The sequence below is a fragment of the Mus pahari genome, chromosome 1 (genome assembly GCF_900095145.1).
Source record: "Mus pahari chromosome 1, PAHARI_EIJ_v1.1, whole genome shotgun sequence".
NCBI classification, from domain to species: domain Eukaryota; kingdom Metazoa; phylum Chordata; class Mammalia; order Rodentia; family Muridae; genus Mus; species Mus pahari.
The window spans coordinates 45,850,637-45,858,611 of NC_034590.1; positions in this window are offsets into that span (position 1 = coordinate 45,850,637).

Genomic DNA, 7,975 nt, shown 5'->3' on the forward strand with positions numbered 1-7,975 from the left:
TCTTTCCCTCCCTTCCTCCCCTCCCTCCCTTTCTCTCTCTCTCCCTCCTTCACATCATCTCTTCTTTTTCTCTCCATCTTTTCCTTCCTACCTTCTTTCCTTCATTCATTCCTTCCTTTTTCTCTTCCTTCCTCCCTCACTTCCATCTCCTCTTTTCTCTTCGCATATTTTCTCCTTCCTTTCTTCTTTGCTTCCTTTCTCTCTTCCTTCCTCCCCCCTCTTTTCCATCTCCTTTTTCCCTCTTCTTCCTTCCTTCTCTCTCACATATTCATCTCTACTTTTCTCTCCCTATCTTCCTTCCATCCTTCTTTCCTTCCTTCCTTCCTCCCTCCCTTCCATCTCCCATCTTCTCTCTCCATTTTCCCTTCCTTCCTTCTTTCCTTCCACTATCTCTTCCTTCCTTCCTCTCTTCCTTCCTCCCTCCCTCCCTTCCACCTCCTCTTTCATTAATTTGTCCATCTACTCATCTGTTCATTTATTCAACAAATAATGATTTAGTTATAAGGATAATACAAAGTTCAAGAGATACAAATATGACTGACCTTAGTGGTATAGGGCGAGAACTGCAAGTGCTTCTGGAGTAAGATATTACCTGCGGTGGTAAACTGATATCATTTAGGTGATTTAAAAAACACAGATATCTGGATTCCCATAGCCAGAGACTCAGTTCAATTGTGGTATGAGATACTGAACTTTTTGAGAATATCCCAGTGGATTCTAACTTGCAGCCAAAATCAATATACTAGTTAAATCTTTCATCAGGGTGACCAAGAACTTGACAAAGCAACTTAAGGAAGGGAGGGAGGACTTATTTTGGCTGATGGTTTGGGAGATTCAATCTATCATGGTGGGGAAGGCATGATGTCAAATGGCTCTCTGGAAAGAGGAGTATGTGGCAGCTGCTTATTTGTATCTGCACAGGCCAGGAAGCTGTGAGCAGGCAGGAATTGGAGCTGGGCTATCAACATAAAGCTCATCTCCAGTAAGGCTCTAGCTCTCAGCTGTTCTACACTCTCCCCAAACAGCCCCAACATCTGCAAGCCAAATGCTTAACATGCAAGCATATGCAGGGCAATTCATATCCAAACCATGACAACTGAGTAGTGATGCTGATAAAGAAATGAGCAGGAAGAACGCAACTCAGAAATAGATACACAGGACAGCTAAAATAAGATGGAGCAAGCTGCTGTCGAAGGACAATGAAGAGTAACCATGGTGGAGGAAACAAGCTGGGTTAGTGCCATACATAGACAGGACAGATGCAAGGTGAGAGAGGACTGGCAAGCTCAGCATGCCTTCAGGAGGACCTGGAAAGAAGCTTACAGAGGGTGGGACTTAAGTCCTCTACCCTCACCCCACGAAGGACAGCTAGGATTTGACAGTTGGTGATAGAGTGAAGTCTCTCTACATTGAAGGACAAGATAGGATAATGTTGTGATATCCTATTGCAGCTGGACTGGAGTTCTGAGGCCAAGAGTGAAAGAGCAACAGGGTGAATGATAGAAAGGTTAAAGGGGGCAGGCACCAAGGTTAGATCACTACTCCAGTGAGAGTCAATGCAAATTAGTCTTCAGAAGAAGGGAATGTAAAGGTGGAGATGCAATAGGATACTCTCTTAGTTAAGGTTTTACTGCTGTGAACAGACACGGTGGCCAACACAACTCTTGTAAGGATAACATTTCATTGGGGCTGGCTTACAGGTTCAGAGGTTCAGCCCATTATCATCAAGGCAGGAGTACGGAGGCACTCAGGCAGGCATGGTTCAGGAGGAGCTGAGAGTTCTACATCTTCATCTGAAGGCAGATAGTAGAATACTCATTTCCAGGCAGCTAGGACAAGGGTATTAAAGCCCACATCCATAAGGCCACACCTAATCTAACAGGGCCACACCTCCCAACAGTGCCATTCCCTGGGCTAAGCATATACAAACCATCACAGATATTATATATTATATATCATATATTTTACTATATACTATCTATGTATATATTTGTATATACACATACAGCACATATGTATATATAGATATATACTATATGATATCTATATCTACCTCTATATCTATCTATACACACACACACACACACACACACACACACACACACACTTCTGCCTCTGTCAACGGGTGTATGTCTAATTGAACAAGAAACATATTTAAAGTGCAGAAGCTGACTTAAGTGCAGAATCACTTAAGAGATCAATTTTGAAATTGTTGTTGGTAGAAAGTGGCTTGTGGGAGTAGAGATGAAGGTGACAGGGTAGAGACAAAATTGGGTTTTTATAAAAACCCCAATACTTAAAGAAATGGAGCAATTAACAGAGGATAATTGTGAAATTTCTGAGCTCCCTGTTCCAGGATGGTGGGGCTCTAGTGCTTACCTGTGCCTGCCTCTCAGTTCCCAAACAATTTCGTGGTTCCTTTAACTATCTGGAAACAGAACGCTAAAAGGAAAATAACGAGCAAGCAAGCAAGCAAGGAGACAAATCTAGACAACTCTGGCTCTCTTCGCTATGAGTTAGAAAATGGAATGAAAGAGGGCTAGTGAGGTGACTTTGTAAAGAGCTTGCCATGCAAGCACAAGGACCTTAATTCAGATCTCTGACACCCATTTAAAAAGTTGTCCATGGCAGTGCAAGCCTAGAGTCCCAAGTTCTGTGAAGGTGGAGACATGTCTCTGGGCATGCTCGCTAGGCCGTCTAGCTGGGTCCGTCAGTTGAAGAGTCAGGGAGACCCTGTCTTGGCAAATAAGGTAGAGGGTGTCCGAGGAAGATGCTTGACACAATTCTCTGGCATCAACACATGCACACACAAGTATACATACATACATACATACATACATACATACATACATACATACATACATGTGCACACATATATGCACACACATGCTTATGTGCACTCATGGACAAGAAACTTGGAAGAGAGAACATGATGTAGATGAACCAGCCTATGTCCCTGTCCCCAGGTGTCTTGAAGCTGCTTCAGCGTCACCTCCTGCTTACCTGGAAGCAAGGGGGAAAGAAGAAACTCTGAGCCCTCATATTTCTAAATGACTCCCAAGGTAGCTTTTTAAAGCCTTTCTGAGCAGGGCAGGGGGTGCGTGTGCGTGTGCGTGTGCGTGTGCGTGTGTGTTGTTTGGGAGTCAGTAGAGGGGACTCCAGGCTCCTAGGCCAGATTCATATTTTGAATGTCACCTAAGAAGGGAAACCAGGCGTCCTTCCCAAGAGTCTCCTTCTAGTTCTCTAGCTCCCAGCTGAGCGAGAGCCACCTTTAAGCCAGGGCTCTGACCCTTGATCACAACTCTCTTGCTATTCACTTGGACCTCTTCTCTATTTCTAGTTCCATTCCACACCATACCTGGGCTCTTGCTTTGAATTTAGTAGCTGTGACTCTTCTCTCAGAACCACTTTACTCCCTGGGACAGATCTAGCTCAGAACTGAACCTGTCAACACGCTACAGAGCACATGCTCCTTCACTAGGCCTCCAAACACCAAACATGGCTCTCCTGGCTCATTTCTTCTCAATGATGCCACGCATCCAAGCCCTTCCCTGTTCTGTACCTTCATCCAACATTATCAGTTGGCAGCTGACAGAATGCTAACACCCCCAGCATCTAAGCATCTCTTTGTGGGGACAAAGTCAGTGTTACACAGCTACCATAAATATTTGCAGATGTTTACTCTATGGTAAAGAGGGGTCCTTTGCTAACATCATTGAAGGAAACATGAGAGGAAAGGGGGGAGGGGGAGGAAGAGGAGGAGAAAGCAAGATCTGTGGCAGTGATGGCACTGTTGGCTGGTGTCTCTCTTCTGGGATCTTTGTTATGAGGGTGATAACCCCCTGCTTTGCTCAAGCATCTTAGTTTGATTTCTGTAGTTGAATGATGAACCTTACCGGATACAGTTCTATTCCCTCCAACGAGGATTAACATACAGCCTTCCTCATATAGATGCTTTTCTAGGGCACAGCTTGCTTCAGCCTCATGTCTGGTGGTTGTGCTATAAGTCAGGGACTAGAACCCTTTGTCAAGTTACTGAACACTATATCTCAGTTTTATCATCTTTAAAATGGGAGAAGTTAAGCCATACTGCCAAAGTTCAGATGAACATTAGGTAATATGTCCATAAAGTACTTCACAAGTAGAGCTTGGAAATATTAGGCAGGCTTTTGCTATGTGGGAGTCATTATCTATTGTGATTCTTTTTCTCCTCCTGTAGCTGGTTGGCTGCATGCAGATGGCGATTCTGGGTGTATGCAGTGGTCTCTATTTCATGAGTAAAGTGAGCATCTACAAAGGTCTAAGGCTTTTGTTCCTGATAGCCTTCTGACCCTTTCCTCTTTTCTTACCCTACCCACCCTCCTCAACTCTGTTCCCTACCCTTGTTCCTTACTATGGCAGACCTTGCTGTATATCTAAACACTACCTTCCATTCTTTCCTACTTATTACCAGAACTCTGATTTTTATCTACATGGTAGTATACCCAGCTGAAGGTGAAGGGCATGATGGAGCCTGTGACAGTGATGAAACTATCACCTGCTGTCTCTCTTCTGGGAGCCTTGTTTTGGGGATGGAGCAATAGCTCCCTATTTGGTTAAACCATCTTAGTTGAGCTTCTGTGGTTGAATGATGCACCTTAACGGATACACTGGTTCTATCCTCCAAAATAAGAATGGCCGCATGGGCTCATTCTCTACAGTAGCTTTACCAGAACACAGCTTGCTTCAGGCTCATATGCATGAGTCATGGAGCAGCCTCCTCTATGATATAACTATGTGACTACTTGTTCATGCAGTTAGCTAAGAGGTTCCAAGCATCACTACTGCCTTTCCCAAGTTCTTTCTAACTACTCATCAATGATAATCACAGAGAGGCTTCATCAGATCTCTCTCATTTGACCTCTCTGGCTCTAAATGTAAGAGGAATACTGTAAGGTATTGGTGGGAAGGAACTGTTTAACAAAGATATTGTAGAACAGAGAAAAGCAGAATTCTCCTAACAGAAGTATAAATGGGAAGACAGGCCTGATTTAAGCATGGTCTCATAGTGTCTGTCCGTGAGTTTCTTTGGTGTATTTATTTGCTTAAATTTCTGAACATAGAGGAGATGTGGCTATGTTAAATAAAACACACAGTACAAGAACAAAATTATGAAGATTATAAAACCAGATTCATGCCTGATTCTAGCACAATCGTACAATCACCTATTGCTCAGTGAGGGGGGCATGTTCTGAAAAAATGCATTGTTAGGTGATTTCAATCCTGTGAAGACCTCATAGGGTGCCCAGCTAAGTACATCACTGGCAGTACAATCTTAAGGGACTGCCAAAGTATATGTGGGCTGTTGACTATAACATCATGCTGATAGCACAGAATGAAGGTGCTTTTGGAACTAGCCTATGAATGTATTGATATAATAAGAGAGACTAGAATAGGCTGTAGTATCCAAAAGCTCAAACAATGGTGCTTACAATAAAAAGTGAATGGGATTGATCTTGTGCTCATGTCCCTTGATTAGTACAGGGGAGCTCAATGGAGGACCTGTATCAGCAATGAAATATCCCAACCTGTGATGATGAGTACCACTTCTACTCAAACTCACTGGTCAGGGCTCCTTCTTTGGGGGAGATGAAAATATCAATTCTCTCCTTTTAAGGTCCCAACAACAAGCCAAGTACCAAAGTTTGCCCAGGAGAACCAATGAGTTTATTAGGCTTACCTGCAGAGAAGTAGGCAAGGATTTATGGACGCGAGAGTGGATGACTTTAAAGCAGTCACACTAGAGGGTCTGTCCCAGCATGGGTGAGAACTCTCTTCTCTCATGGTCACATGCATGTCAACCCTTACTCCACTCTAGCCCTTCCTCCCTGAGGTCACTTGCAATTAAAGCAGAGTTGCATACAACTCATTGGCAGAAGTGGCAGGATACTCAGGTGAGGGTCTCATGTCTCTCCTCCTATGAAGGAAGGCCAACAGTCGACACAGGTCCATCCCTGATGATCTTTTGCAATGGTTACAGTTGGTTTGATGAAGAGAGTGGCAAGTTGGCTTGAAGGGTAATCCTGTACAACTGCTGGTATGAATCACATGGCCCCTCCCAACCACAGTGTAACCCAGAGATTCAACCATGTGCTTAGAATGGGGAGATCCAAGGATGTCTGCTTAGCAGCATGGTGGAGGGTGTACACAGTTTCACAGTTTCTCCTCCTCTTCCTCCTTCTCCTCCTCCTCATTCTTCTTCCCTGTTTGTATTTTGTAGATACATGAAGTACTTATAACAGTGTCAAGCTCATAAACAAGTATTTATTATGATGGCTTTACATGCATTATTGTGAAATAATAGTTAGATACATGCAAGAAACATAATAATAGGTGTATAAGGGTTTATTTTTTGACAGTAGAGATGTTTCATTAAATAGGTGTCTTTTGAATCAGACAATGAAATTTGAGACTGGTCTGTTTTTTTTTTTTTTTTTTTTTCTGTGCTGTGAGGGAATAAAGAAGAAAGGGATGTTGGAGCTTAGGAACTCCATCAACACAATGCGGAGATAGCAATGTAAGCAAAGTCTAGGCCAGTTCATGGGAGAAAAATGTGTGTATTGGATTTTTGGCAGAAGTCCCACACCCTGCTGAGCCTCAGAGCCTGTGGCCAACTCTGCAGTCGGTGGCCTTCTGGGGCCACATAATGATGAGTGCTATTGGGCTGACTTGTGTTTTCTGCCTGGGAAAGGACAGAAATTGGCATGCCCCCAAAGTCCTGCTTGCCTCTTGGATCGAGTTCCTTTGACCACGCAGGACAGCCACACAGAGCCCTTTAAAAGGCACTTTTGATGGTTTAATTAAATCTGACAGATTTTTTTAAAAAAAAACTGCTAACTGGAGACCTCAACCATATTTCTTGTCTATTTTTTTCCATGCTCTAAAGGTTAACTGCAGGCATAACTCCTTCATTCACCCAGAACTGTATTTGTAGTAAGCCTCCCAGGGGAACATCTTTTTCTCCCTCTGTGATGGAACCTACTTCGTCTACTTGGCTGGGGTGGAATAAGTGCAGAGGCCATCTGTCATCTTCTGGATAGAGCTGGGTCTGTCTCTGCATCCACACCCCCCTCCAAAGCTAAGTGCAGTTCGGATGCTGTTCAGAGGCAGAGCAGCTGCCACATCACTCCCAAGTGGTCCTTCACCAGCATCTCACAAATCCTACCAGTCACATAAAAGTTTGTGAATGGAGATCCTCAAAGTCAATGGTATTTGGGAGTCAGTCTAGCTTTGGAACATCTTCACATGGAAACATCTCCCCCAAACCCCATGTTACTTCTCAGTGGTCTGACCCTTACTACACATGGCAACACTGAGGTTCACGTATGTTGGAGGATTTGACTAAGCACGCGGGTCAGCAGCAGCGTATCCAAAGCCTGGAACATGTCTTTGTCATATCTGGTGTTTTCTCCAGTCCCCCTTATACATAATCTGCTCAAGGCTTCCTCAACACTCAGTGAATTTTCATGCTGCTGACATCTCTCTTGAGGTCCTTTGCAAACTCTGTTCTTCCCTGTCAGAATCTATGGCATTCATCTCCTGTCCCCATATCACTAGCCTCCAAACCTATCTCCCTAAGGGCCCATTCTCTCAGGCTTCTTTCTCTAAGTCTAAGGGGATGGATGCTATAGGCCCAAGAGAGTGCTCATCACTAGACAGAAAGAGAGCACATGCCCCCTGGTGGGGAGGATTAGAATCCTCAGAGCATGCAGTAGAGAGAGGGAGATGCTTACGGTCTCTTGACAGGGTCAAGAGTTTACAGACATTTCTCCATTGATGAAGATGCTATGTCCAGAACCTCTATATGTGTACCTGTCACATCTTTTGAATGTCACAGCTTGCAGCACTGTGCCCTGGTGATGGCACGGCTCACTGGAAACTCCCAGTTCCTGCCGTCATTGAGCTCAGCAGCACAAGAGAGAATAAGCCATTCTCC